Here is an 18,150-nt window from a genome sequence, read left to right on the forward strand (position 1 = left end):
TTTGTGAGTAACTTCTATGTACTAGGCACTGTTTTAGGAGCTACTAGAGAGACAAAGAACACATGGTTGCTTCAAGAAGCTCAGTGCCTGTTAGATGGATAAAGTGTCCTCATTCTATTTAATCAATGCATCCACTTTTTCTATGGATATTATCCTCTGTCATCTCTCTCTTGAGTAAACAACTGCTCCCTCTCTACCAGATCATATAAGATTGCTTTCTGGTTTCTTCCCCTCTCTGCTACTGAAACTGAAATCTCCATACAAATCCAGTGGTCTCTTTGTTCAGTGTTTTTATTTTACCTGCCCTCTCAACACTGTTTTGTCACTTCCACTTTGAAACATTTTCTTCCCTTGTTTTCTGACAGCACACACTCTTGGTCCTCCTACCTCACTGGGTATTCTTTCTTGGGCTCTTTAACTGGCTTCTCATCCTCTGCTTGACATACAACTATCAAAGTGCTCAGGGATCTGTCCTGAGTCACCTTCTCTACCCACTCTCCCTATGTGACTTCATTAGTCCTATGCTTTAGATATCATTTAGAAGCAATTTAAATTGGCCAAGAGTCCCATAACTTGGAGCCTCTCTGGGTTGAAATACCCCATTTATTTTGTGTATCTAAGTTGAAACAGTACAAGTGGAGAGAGAGAAGAGGCAGCTTTATTAGGAGGTAAGATGGAAGCCCCAGATAGCCAGATGGCCTTTAGGTGGCATCTCTTTTTTCAGCTGTTGTTTTGAATTGTCCAGGGTGGATGAGAACAGGAGTGAGAATAAGACTTCGATTTACACCTTTTAGTATTGCTTTGATTTTTTAAACTGTATAAGTATGTTACTTATTTGGAAAACATAAATTGAAAACCTATTTAATAAAAACAATTTGAAGACCCTTTAGATAAGTTATTTGATTGGGCTTACTATAAATGGAATTGACCAGAAGTCTAACAAATGATTGAGGGAAGCCTGTGTCCCTAAAATCTCAAGGCCAGTCAACAGCAGTCTGTTGCTGTTCAACTTTATTACAATCCCTGAACCCCAGAGTTCCCTCCAACAGGGAGTGGGATGCAAAAGGTGTGGATTCTATATAACCAAAGGAAAAAACAAGGGCAGGGCTTCCAATTCTCCAACCAAGAACTTAATACACTGCCATGGAAGAAACTGCTATTTCTGGCCGGGCGCGGTGGCTCACGCCTGTAATCCTAGCACTCTGGGAGGCCGAGGCGGGCAGATCCTTTGAGCTCAGGAGTTCCAGACCAGCCTGAGCAAGAGCGAGACCCCGTCTCTACTTTCTTTCTAAAAATAGAAAGAAATTATACGGACTGCTAAAAGATATATATATATGTATATATATATATATATATAAAAAAATTAGCCGGGCATGGTGGCGCATGCCTGTAGTCCCAGCTACTCAAGAGACTGAGGCAGAAGGATCACTTGAGCCCAGGAGTTTGAGGTTGCTGTGAGCTAGGCTGATGCCATGGCACTCTAGCCAGGGCAACAGAGTGAGACTCTGTCTCAAAAAAAAAAAAAAAAAAAAGAAACTGCTATTCTGTCCAGCGGGGTTGGATGTGGTTTTTTGGCCAGGATACACTATGTTTTCCATTCTTTTTTTCTCTGAATGGAACCTTCTGTTGTTTCTTCACATTGTACATGGAATATGCTTTTTTTTTTTACATTTTATTGTTACATAGTATACACAGAGAAAAGTGCACATATATAAAAGTGTACAGTGCAATAAATTTTCAGAAATTGAATACTTCCATATGACTAGCACCCAGATCAAGAAACAGAACAACACCCTCACCCTCGGAGTCCCTGTTGTGCTGTCTTGCAAACACCACCTTCTCCCCTAAAGGGACCTGGTGTCCTGACTTTTAACACCACAGACCAATTTTAACTGTTTTTGTATTTTATATAAATAGAATCACAGTGTACATACTTGTCTATGGCTTCTTTTACTCAACTTTATTTTGAGATTCATCCATGTTGGGCATAATTTTAGATCATTTATTTTCATTTTGGTGTGCTATTCCATTGTGTTGATATATACTATATTCACATTATTTATTCTAGCATTGATGGACACCTAGGTGATTTCCAGTTTTAGGCTATGCTATGGTTTGAATATTTGTCCCCTCCAAAACTCATGTTGAAATTTAATTTCCAAGGTGTCAGTATTGAAAGGTGGGACCTTTAAGAGGAAATTGGATCATGAAGGCTCCACCCTCATGAGTGGATTCATCCATTCATGGACTAACAGGTTAATGGATTAATCGCTTATCACAGGAATGGGACTCGTGGCTTTATAAGAAGAGGAAGAGAGACCTGAACTAATGTTCTCAGCCCCGTCACCATGTGATGCCCTGCACTGCCTCAGGACTCTGCAGAGTTCCCATCAGCAAGAAGGCCTCACTAGATGTGGCCCCTCAACTTTGGACTTCTAAGCCTCCATAACTGTAAGAAAGAAACTCCTTTTCTTTATAAATTACCCAGTTTCAAGTATTCTGTTATAAACAACAGAAAATGGACTAAGACAGGCTATTACAAATAATGCTACTTTGAACATTATAGAATGTGTCTTTTGTTGCACAACTGTTGACGTTGCTGTTAGGTGCAACAAAAGACACATTCTACAATCTAGATACTGCCAAAAATTTTTCCAAGTGATTGTGTCAAGATAAACTCCAGCAGGAGCATATGGGAGTTCTGTTGTTCCACCCCCTCCCCACTACTTGGTACTTTTCATCTTTTTCATTTTAGAAAAGAACTTGTTGGGGGTTTTTTTGTTTTGTTTTGTTTTTTTTCTTTGAGACAGAGTGTCACTCTGTTGCCTGGGCTAGAGTGCCGTGGCATCAGCCCAGCTCAGACTCCTCGGCTCAAGGAATCCTTCTGCCTCAGCCTCCCTAGTAGCTGGGATTACAGGTATGTGCCACCATGCCTGGCTAATTTTTTTTTTTCTCTCTCTCTATATATATAGTTGTCCATCTAATTTCTTTCTATTTTTAGTAGAGAGGGGGTCTTGCTCTTGCTCAGGCTGGTCTCGAACTCCTGAGCTCAAAGGATCTGCCCGCCTCGGCCTCCCAGAGTGCTAGAATTACAGGCATGAGCCACCGTGCCCAGCCAAGAACTTGTTTTTTAGCTTAAATCACCAGACCATGAGAAGCCACATCTGTACCTGAAAGAGGGGCCTGCCCACTACACAGAGTACCTGGACTCTAAGCTATGCGTAGGAGCTATATGTAGGTGAGAATTTAGCATTATCTCCTTTGTGGAAGAGTGAGTGCATTCCGTGTAAAATATGTATATGTGAAAGAGAGGTGTACGTAAGTTTCATGTTACTAGAGAACTGCACAGGTGATTACACTGGGTAACAACCCAGTTTACAATTTTTGACCCCCTTCACTCCACAGTGGAAGCTAAAAAACATTAAGCACTAACTTTTCCATCTTTTTTTGGAGCTAGATGACCATGTGACAGGGTTCTAGGTGTAATACATACATGGAACTTGGGAAATCCTTTGCTTTTCCGATAAAAGCAGACCTTTCTTTTTCTGGATGGGGATGCAATGCCTCAGCAGTCATCCTCCATGAAAGGAAGTTCTGGAGAACTTCAAAAAGACTGCCCCAATGCCGCGGAGTGGCCAAAACAGCACCAGCAGCTGCCTGCCTCCAGGTAGCTTGTTAGGTCGGGAGAGTTGTATTTGTTTAAGCCACGCTAAGACAGTTACTTGCAGTCCAAAGCATTCCTAAGTGATACAGAGATCAAGCAATATGTGGACTCAAATGTGAACTGAATTTATCAATCCAAAGTCACCGAGGGCTTGGGACAGTTTCTGCAGCGTGCTGGGCAGCAGCCAGATGGCAGGGTGACTAGTGGGTTAGCACTGGGGAAGCAAGAACAGGCAAGTCTTTCAAGAACTGGCTGTGAAGGGAAAGGAAAAGAAAGGGCAGTAGCTAGAAGGGACACAAGATCCAAGAAGGGTTGACTTAAGCCTGGAGGGCTTCATGTATGTTTTAAGTTCTTTTGGGAAAGAGCCAATAAAGAAGGTGAGATTGAAGAGACAGCAGAGTGGACAAAATTGAAAGAACAAGGTTACTGGGGAAGCAGGAGAGAATGGATCCAAAGCCCAGATGGGGGTTAGCCTGAGAAAAACCGAGTTCCTCTTTCTGGATCACCAACTCTTCCCACTCTTGCTAGCTGCTGTTTATGACCACGCCAGGGTTGAGTGGGAAGACGGATTGGGGAGTGGTGAGGGGAATAAGGAAGTTCTTTGATACAATCAGAAGTTGGCTCCCTGCTCCTGTTTGCCTGATGTTTAAGGCCGATTCACTCGTGGATGCTTTTTGCTGTTCCCCTGTTTGGGCCCTCACTGCGGTTCCCTTGACATATAGGCAGCTCCTCTCTTGCCGTGGGTTCCTAGTCCCCTCTCAATATCTGTTTTCCCCTGGCCCTACAGCAGCTACCCTTTGGGGCAGGATCCCTTAAAAAGTGTCCCCAAACATCTGGCTCAAGGGCTTGTGACTTGGGTTGGGTCTGAAAGGAGTCCAAGACAGACTCAGGCAAGGCCTGTGGGTCCCAGCATGAGACCTGAGCAAGGGAGAAGCAGTTCTGAGGAAGACATCTGGGAAGGTGGCCCTAAGAGAACATCCTCAAGGAGAGTCTTGGTCCCAGCGTGAGTCATGGAAAGGAGGTAAGAATTCCCAAGCCCTCGAGAGGGTGAGGTGTGAGAATGAAGCAAACACAGGAGACCTGGTGATTGGGATGAGAAGGCAAAGTACATCAACCTGACAATGAGAGGGCACAGCAGGACTTCTGACAACAGTAGCACATGCACAAAGCACAGGGGCTGTGCTGTCCTGGGCTTTTTGCCCTCAGATCCATGTCACTTTTCCCCTCTTGTGTTTTGCATCATAAGCAGGTGACCCTAGTGGGCTGCATTTCCTAGCCTGCCCCAGCTAGACCAGGGGTTCAGTTTTTTTCTACCTCTCTTGCTCAGATTTCTGTTAAGGGTGAACCATGATGCTGAAAGCTTGGAATTTGGCCTTGTGTTGGGATATTCTGAATTCAGATGTACTGTAAACTGGAGTAGTGAAAATGATGGCCCCCTGCAGTTTCTGACCCTGCTTCTTCCTTCCCAGACTTTTTCAAAGAACATGTCACTCCTGATGAAAAGTCCAGCTGCTGATTTCTTCAAGTTCTAAGTGTATATACCTTCCCCCTAACAAGTCACGTATATCGGCATTCCTTAATATCCCTTTTGTCTCCCTCTCTTCTCCCATCACCTTTTTTTTTTTTTTGCTCTGTTTTTGTTTTGAACAGGGTCTCACTCTATCACCCAGGCTAGAGCACAGTGGTGTCATCATAGCTCACAGCAACCTCAAACTACTGGGCTCAAATGATTTTTGTACCTCAGCCTTCCCAGTAGCTGGGACTACAGGCATGTGCCACCATGCGTGGCTAATTTTTCTATTTTTGGTAGAAATGCAGTCTCACTCTTGCTCAGGCTGATCTCGAACTGGCCTCAAGTGATCCTCCCACGTAGGCCTCTCAAAGTGCTACAATTACAGGCAAGAGCTGCTGTGCTCAGCCATAATGTTGTTCTTGTTTGGAATTTCTGACATTACTTATTCTAGATAAACATTCTTTTTTTCTTTTCTTCAGCCTTAGCCTTTTTTTTTAACAGTGATAAATTTATAAAAATGTTTGAACACCTGACTTCCCATATCTCTTGAAGGTTCTCCAATTTGCTATCTTACTTGAACACTTCCTTCAAAGGTATTTTCATTGTGGATTTTGTATGGCAAATTTCTGAGGCTTCGGATACCTAAGAATATTTTTATTACTCTCTCACATTGAAATGAAAATTTGGGTATATATCAGAATTCAGGTTCGGAGTTCTTTTCCTTCAGTACTTAAAGAAATAAATATATGATCATAAGAAAAACTATGATAATCTAAAAAGATGCAGGGAAGGCAACAAAATTCAATGCCTATTCATGATAAAAAAAACTTTCAGCAAACTAGGAATAGAAGCCTATTCTCTCAACCTGATAAAGGGCATTTATTAAAAACCCACAGTTGGCCGGGCGCGGTGGCTCACGCCTGTAATCCTAGCACTCTGGGAGGCCGAAGCAGGTGGATCGCTCGAGGTCAGGAGTTCAAGACCAGCCTGAGCAAGAGCGAGACCCCGTCTCTACTAAAAATAGAAAGAAATGACTTGGACAGCTAAAAATCTATATAGAAAAAAATTAGCCGGGCATGGTGGCGCATGCCTGTAGTCCCAGCTACTCGGGAGGCTGAGGCAGAAGGATAGCTTGAGCCCAGGAGTTTGAGGTTGCTGTGAGCTAGGCTGACGCCACGGCACTTACTCTAGCCCGGGCAACAGAGTGAGACTCTGTCTCAAAAAAAAACCCCAAAAAACCCACAGTTAATATTCTTATAGTGAAAGACTGAATGCTTTTCCCCTAACATCAGGAACAAAGAAAGAACATCCACCTTCATACCTCTATGGAAAGTGTTGTAGTGTATTAATTATACTAGAGCTTCAAGTCATTGCAGAAAACAGATATAAAAGGCATACCGATTGGGAAGAAAAAGTAAAACTGTCTTTATTCACCAATAATATGATCATGCACATAGAAAATCCTACAGAATCTACAAAAAAGCTACCAGAAATATTCATTTAGCAAGGTTGCAGGATACAATATACAATTATTAATGGTATTTCTATAGGTGAACAAAGAGCAAGTAGAAAATGAAAATTTTAAAATACCATTATAGTAGCATCCCCAAATATGAAGTACTTAGGGGAAAATCTTTAATTATTTTAACTAAACTTTTTTTATAGTCTGGTAACTCTGTTAACTGAAGTTCTTGTAATCTAGTCCAGCTGTTGTGTCTACTCTCGACTCTGTCAAAGCATAACTCAGAGACATTATTTGCATTATTAATGCAAATGATATACTCACTTATTTTAAAGTCATTAGACTGTTGTCAACAAAAAGGATTTATAAGAGAAAAGAGAGAGAGGAAGAAGAAAAAAACTAAAGACATTCTGAGAACAGTTTTGGGATTTTTTGGTTTTATGTTGGGTCAAAGGAAGGCTAACTTATTAGCTGGCATCTAGCAAAGGGTGTAGTCTGTGAAGTGTGCCCGTGAGCAGGCTGGCTAGGGTAATAAGAAAAAAGTTTAGTTACAGGCTCTTCTGATGACTTAGAGCGGCAGTCCCCAGCATTTTTGACACCCGGGACCGGTTTTGTGGAAGACAGTTTTTCCATGGAGCGGGGTGGGGTGTCGCCACCTCGGTGCCACCTCAGATGATCAGGTGTTGTATTCTCATGGGGAGCGTGCAGCCTGGATCCCTCGCAGGTGCAGTCTGCAGTGGGGTTCACACTCCTATGCGGGTCTGATGCCACCACTGATCTGACAGGGGTGGAGCTCGGCGGTGATGCGAGCGATGGGGAGCGGCTGTGGGTGCAGGTGGGGCTTTGCTCGCTTCCCTGCTCTTGCCTCTTGCTGTGTGGACCAGTTCCCAGCTGGCTGCAGACTGCAGACATAGAGATTTTAACCGTGGAATATTTATGCCAGGTTGATACTATAACGTTGGATCAGGTCTGTACCACCTCCCTACTCCTCAGGATTTCTCAGCTCTCACTCATGGTGGATTATTTCCTAATGCATTTTTATAATTTTAGGTGATGCATCCATCTTTAGTGGGGATTTGTCTATGCGAGTCTTTTGTGGCCTGGGCTGAGGGTGTGTTCCTTCAGAGAGATTTTATGTTTGCCTCTGTTTGGTTGGTAACACATTTGTAAGTTGTGTTTTCAATTCATGGGTCCCTGGTTTATATAGGTAATGTAAAACTAAACTTCACACATGAATGACAGCAGGCTGTAATTATAAATTCTCAGGAAAAACTTTGTTTTCCCAGTCAACAGGCTGGGCCCAGAAATACAGCTTCACTGTGTTTCACTGTGCATCTCTGCAAATTTTATTTCTGGTTCATATGTACACCATTCACTGAAGGTATAGCCCTGCGAGGGTCCGAGCTTTATGTGAAAGTTATCAGATCTATCTCTTCACTCTTCTTAACCCAAGATCTCTTCTCCTGTTGCCATGTCCATTAAAACTCAAAGTCCTTGTAACGCAGTAAACCCTGCAAAGCTCCCAGGGAAGCCTTAGTATCAGCTCACCCAACACACCCTCTCCCCTTCCCCCAACTAAGTTTAGAGCTCCCTGTAAATTTTTTGAACACTGAGGATTTTCCTTACTAGCTTGTGAACCTAGCTCTCAAATTAACTAAAAACTTGGTTCATTTTTACCATTGTTTCAAGATGTTTTGAAAGAAACGGAAGTGAATACCTTTAGGTAATATAATCATATTTGTGAAGAATATATTCTGTATTTGAATATAATAAATACATTCATACTCCTGAAGAAAAATATAATCTAAAATATATTGAAATATGAATGTCTTGAATAGAATATTTGTGAAGAATATCTTGAATAAAAATATTCCATGTGATAATAGTACTTTAATATTCATTAGATGTTTTCAGGAGCACTCTAAGTTTTTGGTAAATCATACATTTGGCAAATTGGTGGCTTAAACATTGAACTAACTAATTCTTCAATGAATTGGCCTTTGGGCAGGCTGCTTCCATTCAGCCTTCAGTAGTTTTTCCAAGTATGGGTCTGTTCATTGCATTGCACTTTTTTTTAAATAAAATGTTGATACAAGCCTGCTAAGAATAAATTAACCTGACTATATCAACTGACTCATTTGGTACAAAAAGACAATTCACAAACCATTTTCTAAGTTGACTTCTCCCTTGACGCCCCCCTTTAAAAAATCCTACTATTGGCTGGGAGCGATGGCTCATGCCTGTAATCCTAGCACTCTGGGAGGCCGAGGCGGGAGGATGGTCTGAGCTCAGGAGTTTGAGACCAGCCTGAGCAAGAGTGAGACCCCATCTCTACTAAAAATAGAAAGAAATTATATGGACAGCTAAAAATATATATAGAAAAATTAGCCGGGCATGGTGGCGCATGCCTGTAGTCCCAGCTGCTGGGGGAGGATCCTTTGACCCCAGGAGTTTGAGGTTGCTGTGAGCTAGGCTGACACCACAGCACTCTAGCCTGGGCAACAGAGTGAGACTCTGTCTCAAAAAAAAAAAAAAAATCCTACTATTATTTTCTATTGTTCTCTAAGCAACAATAAAATTGTTTTTCTTTATATACCCAACATCTAACACAGTTTTAATAACAACAAATGAAGGGATAAACGAGTGAATGAATTAGTTAATTAATTTTAAATGAATATTAAGCTTTTTGAATTTTATTTTTCACAGTGATATCTGTTGACCTATACCTGGAATTCTGATTACTATAAATATACTCAAGATTGCAATGATAGAAGTATAGAAAAAAGGAAGGAGGCAAGAGAAGCACTTAAAAATGTACTAAATTGAGTGTTGCCCTCTTTAAAAAAAAAGCAGCATTGCAGGAATAGAATATGGAAAGTGAAAAGAGCTAACCTGTAGGACACAGACAGTGTTGAAATGGGAGTTCTGAGAGGAGCGAAAGTGAGCTCTCATGCCTGGGTGCCAGAGGATGGCTTCACCAAGAAGCAAGGAGCGGAGCTGGGGCATCTGGGTCACAAAAGTGGGATCCATCCAGGCCATTAGCTAAACAAACAGGGCAAACTAGAGATTACAGTCTGACTGGTCACACTGTAAAAGTCTCTTCATACAAAGGACATTTTCTGTGGAGATCATTTCTGCCTTTCTAAGAAGATTTAATTTACAAAACCAGTTGACATGTTACTTTTCAATGTCACAGCCACTGCACACGCAGAAGTAGTCTCCCTGTCTGGAGTTCTTCCAGCCAACGCTGTATACTCCAAGAATTACTTCAGACTCTCTGCTTAGTCATTAATTGTTGGGAGGATTTTGTGGAGAGGATTTCTTTGGAAAAATCTAAGGGGTCACCTCTACCTCTCCTCCTGCCTAGTGAGAGAGGCTTCAAGGATTTGACATGTGGCCCCTGCCACTGGGTGTACACACACTGGTGTGGTGCTGGCTGGCTCCGAGAAGGCTGAGCAGCCTTGGCAGAGAGAAGACAGCCTGGGCATGAACTACTGTGCCCTCTGAGTACAGGTCAGATGGGACAGGTAGCCTGGGGACCAGATGAGGAGGTGGCAGAGGCACCATGTAGACTCAATTCAATAATTAAAAGGGTCCATATGGGGTGGAGCCTGGCCAAGAGGGTGGCCTGTGAAGACCAGAGGATCCCAGAGGTCGGAGGCTGGGAGGTGAGTATCATGAGAGACTGTCGGGGAGCAGGAGCCCCTGGAGGAGAGGGAGTTGAGTCCGAGGAGTCCAGCAGAGAGTCTCCCAGGACCCCACGAAAGCCCCACAAGTCAGCTTTAAACAGCTGCCAGGGGACCTTTGGATCCCCAGGTATAGGACCCAGAAAGCCATTGTACCAGGAACTTTTCTGTCCCCCTTCCCTGTCCTCCTTTCCCCATTTTAACATTGCAGGTCAGAAACAGCAGTAAAATCAGAAAGTGAGTAGGAAAGAGAAGAAGCTGAACACAGTCCCCTCCCAGGCTGCAGACAGCTCACCTGTCATGGGTCCTAGCTTTGGGAGAGTGGGAAAGAAACCTTATCTTTGAATGAAGATTTAAATATTAATTAATATGTTGGGCTGGACCCTTTAATTATTGAAGTGAATCTACATTTGTAACTTGAAGTGACTCCTACACTTTTACCTATTGGTGCCCAGAAAAGTGTATGCACTTGAAAGAATTTTTCCCCATGGCCAGGGAAAGGACCATTCTAACCTCCACTGAAAGGGGTTAGAAGTCAATGGAAGACAAAAATAAAGTGGCTTTTGTGGATACAACCCACAAGTCCTGTGTGTTCAGCATACCAGTTATGCAAGATTCCTTTCTTAAAAGCCATTCTGCCTTGGCTTCCTAGATACACTACAACAGCGCCAGCCCTATGTCAGCTAGGATCCCCTCATTCTTTGGAGGTCTGGGTATAATAGGATCAGACCTAGTCAATTCCACAGCCTGGAAAAGTCTGGGCTTGCCCCATAATATCTGCTTATTCTCAGAGACGTACTCACTTGAAGTGCCCTTACCCTCTTATTTCTGTGTCTGTTGTACTTTGCACTTTCCCCTCATCAGTGTGGATGCGGGAATCAGCATCTCTTAGCATTCCTGCCACAGGAGAATCTCCTAACACACAGAACAGTTGTGAGTAGTGGAGACTTTACTGAAAACTTACCGTCTTCTCAGAGTGGGGCAGTGCTTGATGGTCAGGGAGATTTCTTTAGGTAACGTTTGGTTTAGTTCCACAAGACTGAGTACATGCTGTTGCCTAGATACTGTGTAAAATGCTAAACATACAGAGTAAATGATAGCCATTATCCTCAAGATACTTATAGTCTAGCTGGGGAGAGACCGAGATACTGTAAATGCTTGTTAGAGCCCAGGTTGCCATGGAGCACACAGGTGGGACACTTAAGCCTGCAATGGGATTGGGGGAAATCAAGGAAGACATCCCTCTGTAATATAATAGAAGAGTGAAGCCTTCTTATAGACTACAGCACAATTTCAATTTGTCTGAGTTGGACAGAAAATCTCAAGCCCTGATTTTTATAATAAGGTGATTTCAGATTGGTAGAGTCCCCAAACATTGAGAAAAAGGAACTGAAAATCCTTTCAGAAGAAGATAAAATCATCCTAAGCCTCAAATGATCTCTACAGTAATTTTTCAAATGCAGTGTCCTACATAATCAAAGACAACTAGACATGAGGGAACAAGAGATAGAAGGAAGAACAATCAACAGACCTACACAGTTCAAGAAATTGGAATTATCAGACAGACGTTAAACAAATAAACAAACAAACTCTGCTTACAGAAATAAATGCCAAGTTTGAACATTTTGGCAGAGAGCTAAAAACTAAAAAAAGTAACATAGAAGATTAGAAAAAAGAATCAAATACAAATTTGTGAACATAAAAATTTCATAAGAGATGTTTAAAACTCAAGGAATGGGTTTAACTACAGTTTAGACATATGAGAAGAGAGAATCAGTGAATTAGAAAATATGGCAGAGGAAACTGGAAAGAAGTAAGCAGAGACAGACAAAAAGATGGAAAATACAAAAGCAAGAGTATGAGTCACAGAGGAAAGAGTAAGAAGGTCTTATTTATATCTAGTTGGAGTCCCCAGAGGAGAGGAGAGAATGAGCAGAGACCATATTCGAAGGTAAGATTTAGCTAAGTATTTCCAGAACTGATGAAAGACTGCAAGAATCAAGAAGAGCAACAAATCCCAAAGTTAAATTAAAAGAAATCTGAGCTAGGTACATTCAATTAAGTCTGTTAAAAAACTGAAGACAAAGAATATTAAACCTAGGCAGAGGGGAAGAAAAGACTATTTTCAAAGGAGCAACAGTTAGACAGAAAGCTGACTTCTCAACAGCAACAGTGGAAGCCAGAAAACAGTGTAACATCTTCAGTGTAAAAGAAAATTGCTTGCCTACAATACCATGTTCAGCTAAAATACCCTTCAGGAGTAAACATGAAAAGACATTTTTAGATAAACAAAAACTGAGCGATTTATCCACTAGTGGAAACAATGTATTAGTTTCCTATTTCTGCATAACAAATTACTGCCATCTTAGTGGCTTAAAACAACACACATTTATTATATCCCAGTTCTATAGATCAGAAGTCCAGGCAGGGATCAACTAGGTTCTCTGCTGAGTACCACAAGGCTGAAATCAGGTGTTAACTGGGGCTAGGGTCTCATCTGATGCTTGAGGTCCTCTATCAAGATTGGATAGTGGAAAGTGGGGTCTAAAACAAGTCTAAGGTTTTCAATCACGTAAAGTATATTCTCTGGTACAGTGCAGTTACACTAGGAAGAAAAAAACTTTTAAAACTCCACATTTATTTTGAAAGTGTGAAACACTTGTAAATAACATATAGGTTGAATAAGATATCACAAAGGAAATTAAAATTTTTTTTGAACTGAATGTTAACAAAATTTCTATGTATCAATATTTGATACAGCTAATATAGATTTATAGCTTTGAATGTGTATATTAAAAAATCTTTAAGTTTAAAAGTTAATGAGCTAAGATTTTATCACAGAAAGTTAGAAAAATAACTTAGAAACTTAGAAAAAATATATAGGATACTATATTATTATTAACAAAGATTCACTGCCCATCTCTGGGTATTGGCATTAGGCAATTCTTGCTATGATCAAAGAATGCATACGGAAGTGGTGTTATATGTCACATCTTGGCAAAAGTTACAAGTCAACATCTGGTTTACCATAATGTCTCCTTTCCCTTTGCCATAATGATTGTCAATATTTTCAACAGTGGCTGCTTTATTAGCCTGAGCCTCAGAGTGAAGACAATATTGAGAAAAACCCAGCCAACCGGGATGAAACAAGTACAGGAGTGAGAAATAAACTATGTTGTTGAAAGCCTTGAGATTTTTGGGGTATTTGTTATTACAGCATAACCTAACCTTTCCTGACTGTTATAGAAGTACAAAAGAAATCCAAATAGAAAGAAAGGAAGGACGGAGATAGCAAAATTAATGAAATGGAAAATAACATGTAATAGAAAGAATCAACAAAAACAAAAGTTGGTTCTTTGGAAAAAAACAATAAAATTGATAAATCCATGGCAAATTATCAAGAAAACTTTAAAAAGAGATAAATGTACAGATTACTAATACCAGTAATGAAAATTCAGATATCACTACAAATTCTACAAACATTAGAAAGATGAGAAGATTTTATGATTAACTTCATGCCTAAAATTTGAAAAGCTAGATGAAATGGATATATTTCTAGAAAAATACAATTTACCAAAAATTGACCAAAGAAGAAATAGAAATTTGAAGTCCTATAACTTTTAAACAAATTGAATCAGTATTTTTAAACCTTCCCATAAATAGCTAAGGGAAAAATAATGCTTATCTTATACAAACTCTTTGGAGGATAGAAAAAAATATATATATATATATATACCCTACAGTTCATTTGTAAGGCTAACATAACTTTGATACCAAAAGTCAATGAAGACAGTTTCACATGAGAAGATATAGCCATATCTCACTCATGGACCTGGATACAAAAATTGTAAACAAAAAATTGTATTACCAGACCAAATTGTTGACTGAAATTAAGGCTGTTAAGGCAGAAATAATTTGATAAATGTTTATTGGAAGTCAAATGTGAGGATCAACCCAGGAAGACACACCAACAAAATTGGGTGTGTTCCAAAGTCTGTTACAAGTTGGAAGGTTTTTATAATAAAGTTTAGGAGAAGGGAGGGTGACTCTTCATATCAGAATTGTCCTTTTTCATTGGCGATTATAATACGGAGATTATAATCATTGGCTAGAGATAACAATGATTATAGGCTGAAATGTTTTACATGCAAGACAAACAGTAAAACTTCATGATTTAGAAACAAATCAGCAAAACTCCATGATTTAGAAACAAATTAGTGTCTTTTTGCATGGCAGTAGGTTGGTATTAATCAGTACATCAACAGTTTGAGGAATTCATGATAAAATTTGAGGTATTCAAGGTAAGATTCTTTATTCAGGGACAGGATGTAAGCCATGAATCGTAAGACCTTCTCCAAGCAGTTAATTTGGAAGCCTGCCAAATGTGACCTGTAGGTTGTCACTTCCCCCTTTTGATAAAAACACTTCTTACAGAAGTATTGATGATTAATCTCTGTATAGGTTAGAGTGATAGATATTTTTTGTCTCTTGGCATTGGGAAGGCTTATTTTTAGGAAGTCATGTCCTTTGGTAGGGGGAAGGAATTTTGTTATTGTAGGCAGTCCCGATTGTTAGAAACATGGGTTAGGTCATGGCATGAGGCTATATGTAGTTTTTTTTTTTAATAATGAATCACCTCCAAGTCACTGGGCAACCATTATTTTGACCTTAGCCATTGATGAATAGTTTTTAAATTTTGGAGAATTCAGGTAAAGAGAAACGTAAATGTTTTAATTTTGCTTACTAAAGTATACTTAGTTTTTGTAAGATAAAAATAATTTAAAAGAAAAGAAACTTCTTTGACCTTGGAAAACAAAATATAAAAAGAATTAGTAATGCTTTAAATAAAAAAAATCATAAAAATTACTTTAGTCTTTTATTAGTTTAGTCTTACATAATTTTTGTTCTGTTTGATGTTGGGTTAGCAATCTTTGTGTATCAGTTGTTATTAGAGTTTTGGAAGTTTTTATTTAGGTTATTGGTCATAAAATTATCAGAAATCTGTGTTTGAGAGTATTTGTTTGGGTGGTGCAAAGGCAATTTTATGTAACCAAGTCATTTGTACCCCCATGATATTCTGAAATTTAAAAAAAGAGTATTGGTTAAGGCTCTCTTATGAAAAGTAATTTTGGACTATAGTTGATTATAAATGTTTTTAGAGTAGAATTTAAAACAATAACTGCAGATGACAAAAACTTAGACTAGCCATGGCTAAAATCTAATGAAAGTTTTTAATTGACAAGGAAATTTAGTTGTTTTTATTATATGTAGTATTTTAAGATAACCAGAATTGTGACTGATGGTGTCACATCAGGACCATTAGATTCTTAAAAATTTTATATAATCTTTAGAATACTTATATTAATAACATATAAATATAGCTTTAGATTTAGCAACAATTAAAGTTATTACTGATAATACATTAGATTTTTATCAATTTATATATATTTGAAATATTTATATTAATATAGCTATATATAACTGGAAGAAGATCTAATATTACTAATTTGAGAATGTCATATAATTTATAAAATAAGTCCAATTATTTAATATCTCTCTAGGATGAGAGGTTTTTTTTTTTTTTTTTTTTTTTAGGCTTTCTAGGGGCTCAAATGGGAAATCTCAAAGTTAATTTTAGGCCAAAAAGACTTAATTTAGAATTTTGACCATGGAGAAACCTATCAAAGGAACTAAAAGGTTTAAAATACTTGATTAAAATAGAATTACAGGTTAGTGTAATACAATAGTCATTTATTTAACCAGAGTAACAATTAAAAGACTTTTAAAAAGTAATACAGAAAGTTGTATGGATGTTAAAACCTTAACTCTTTTAAAGCTCAGTTTTTAAGTAGTTGGAAACCTAATAAAGGTAAGACAAAATTATCTTAATGAAACATAAAATATTTGTCTTAAGCCAGTTATTAAAAAGGTAAAGAAATGCCTCTTGTACTGTGAATTCTTTACTTTAAAAGGAGAAGTCTATTTAGATAACTTGGAAGTCAAACCTGATGAATAGGGTATTTTAATTTAATCAGATCTAGGAAGAGTGTATCTAGAGTCATGAGTAAATAATTTATTACAGAGGAATGTAAACAAGAAAACTAGTATCTTGAATAGGGGAATATACTAGTAGGGGAAAAATTAGTATCTTGAGTAGAGTAATAGCATGGGAAATATCTTAGTTATATTGGACAATTTAGACATATCAAGAAAGGCCAAGAATATAGAATCAAGTTACATTGGAAGAAAATACTAGCTAGACCCTTAAGATAAATAGTTTAGAAGCGGGCTATAATGGCAGAGTTAAAACTAGAGCAAAAGTTATAGGAGTTGATGAAAAGTTAAGGGTTACCATCTTAGTAAAAGTTGAACTTCTAAGATATAAATCTGAAGAGTTTTAAAAAGGAACAGATCTTAGAATTAAAAATCAAAACCCCATGTAATTTTACTGAGTGAATTAATATTTTAAGAAAATCTTGTTAGTTTTATATTAGTGTATTATTAATATTAGAGTTTAATCTTCAGAAAGATATATAATTTTTTTAATTATATTTGACTTAATCACATATAAAAAATTTTTAATAAACCTTATTATGATTTATGTAGACCACTTATGATGTTTGGACTTTTTGTTTGTCTTATCCTCTCTCTTTTTAAAATAACTAATTTTATTTTAGAACAAAACTTGTTATGTAAGTTTTTTATATAAATTCATATTTAACCTCTTATTAAAAATGTATCTCTATATCTATAACTTTTTTACATATCTCTCTTATTTACTATTTTTGTCATTTTTTATAAATAACCTCTGAATCAGACATTTTTTTAATAAAGAACATCATTTTATGTCTTTTTATAATTTTTTATGAAAAATACATCATATTTTTTGGCACATTTTATACATAGAATTATATATACTAATTATAATTTTTAACTTTTAGTAACTTTAAATTTCACTGAAAACCTAGGAAATAAGAAATCTTGAATCATCTGTCACATATCAGTATTTTATAAAAATGAGAATTTTATTATTTTTAGAAATATTTTTGTAGCATAATTTTTAATTAGAAATGACCCAATCATTTAATGAATATCCATTATTTAATGTAACATAACTTTAAGATTTAAAATTATATGAAAAGTTTATTTATAAACATTTATCTGGGCCAGGTATGGTGGCTCATACTTGTAATCCCAGCACTTTGGAAGGCCAAGTTGGGAGGATAACTTGAGGCCCAGAGTTCGAGACCAGCCTGGGCAACATGGTGAGAACCTGTCTCTACAAAGAAATAAAAAAAATTATCCAAGTGTGGTGACACATCCCTGTAGTCTCAGCTACTCTGGAGACTGAGGCAGGAGGATCACTTGAGCCCAAGAGTTGAGGTTGCAGTGAACTATGATGATGCCACTGCACTCTATCCTGGGCAACAGAGTGAGACCTTGTCTCAAAAAAAAAATTATCTCATTTATATTTACCTAGTTTATTTTTTAATAGTTTGTCCATATTATTTATGAAAACTGAGGTATTACACAAAGCTAATCATCATTTTAAGTTTTTTTGTTAAATATTTTTACAGCTTGTGAATATTAGGTAATTATTTAAGTAAGAATTTTTAAGTTAAATATATGGGGATTTTATCAACAACTCGGAAGATATAGCTGCTTTTATTAAACCAGCAACATTAAATTAGTTGTATTTATCAAAAATTATATAAATAAAGTTCATTTTGTTTTTGGCTGGGTTTCTAGTTTTATAACCTGTATGTCAAGCCCTGACACCTTAAAATATTCAGTAGGGATAAATACAAAACTGTCTGACCAGCAA

At 38.0% G+C, this 18,150-nt stretch overlaps 1 long non-coding RNA gene across 1 annotated transcript; it reads left to right on the plus strand.

The window, feature by feature from the left end:
* The first annotated feature begins 4,253 nt into the window (after positions 1 to 4,253).
* On the plus strand, positions 4,254 to 13,516 carry LOC123636890. The gene is made up of 2 exons (XR_006734697.1): positions 4,254 to 4,685; positions 13,403 to 13,516. It is a non-coding gene; the product is annotated as an uncharacterized LOC123636890 (long non-coding RNA).
* Positions 13,517 to 18,150: the final 4,634 nt, after the last annotated feature.

Source organism: Lemur catta, chromosome 4 (genome assembly GCF_020740605.2).
Source record: "Lemur catta isolate mLemCat1 chromosome 4, mLemCat1.pri, whole genome shotgun sequence".
Taxonomy (NCBI): domain Eukaryota; kingdom Metazoa; phylum Chordata; class Mammalia; order Primates; family Lemuridae; genus Lemur; species Lemur catta.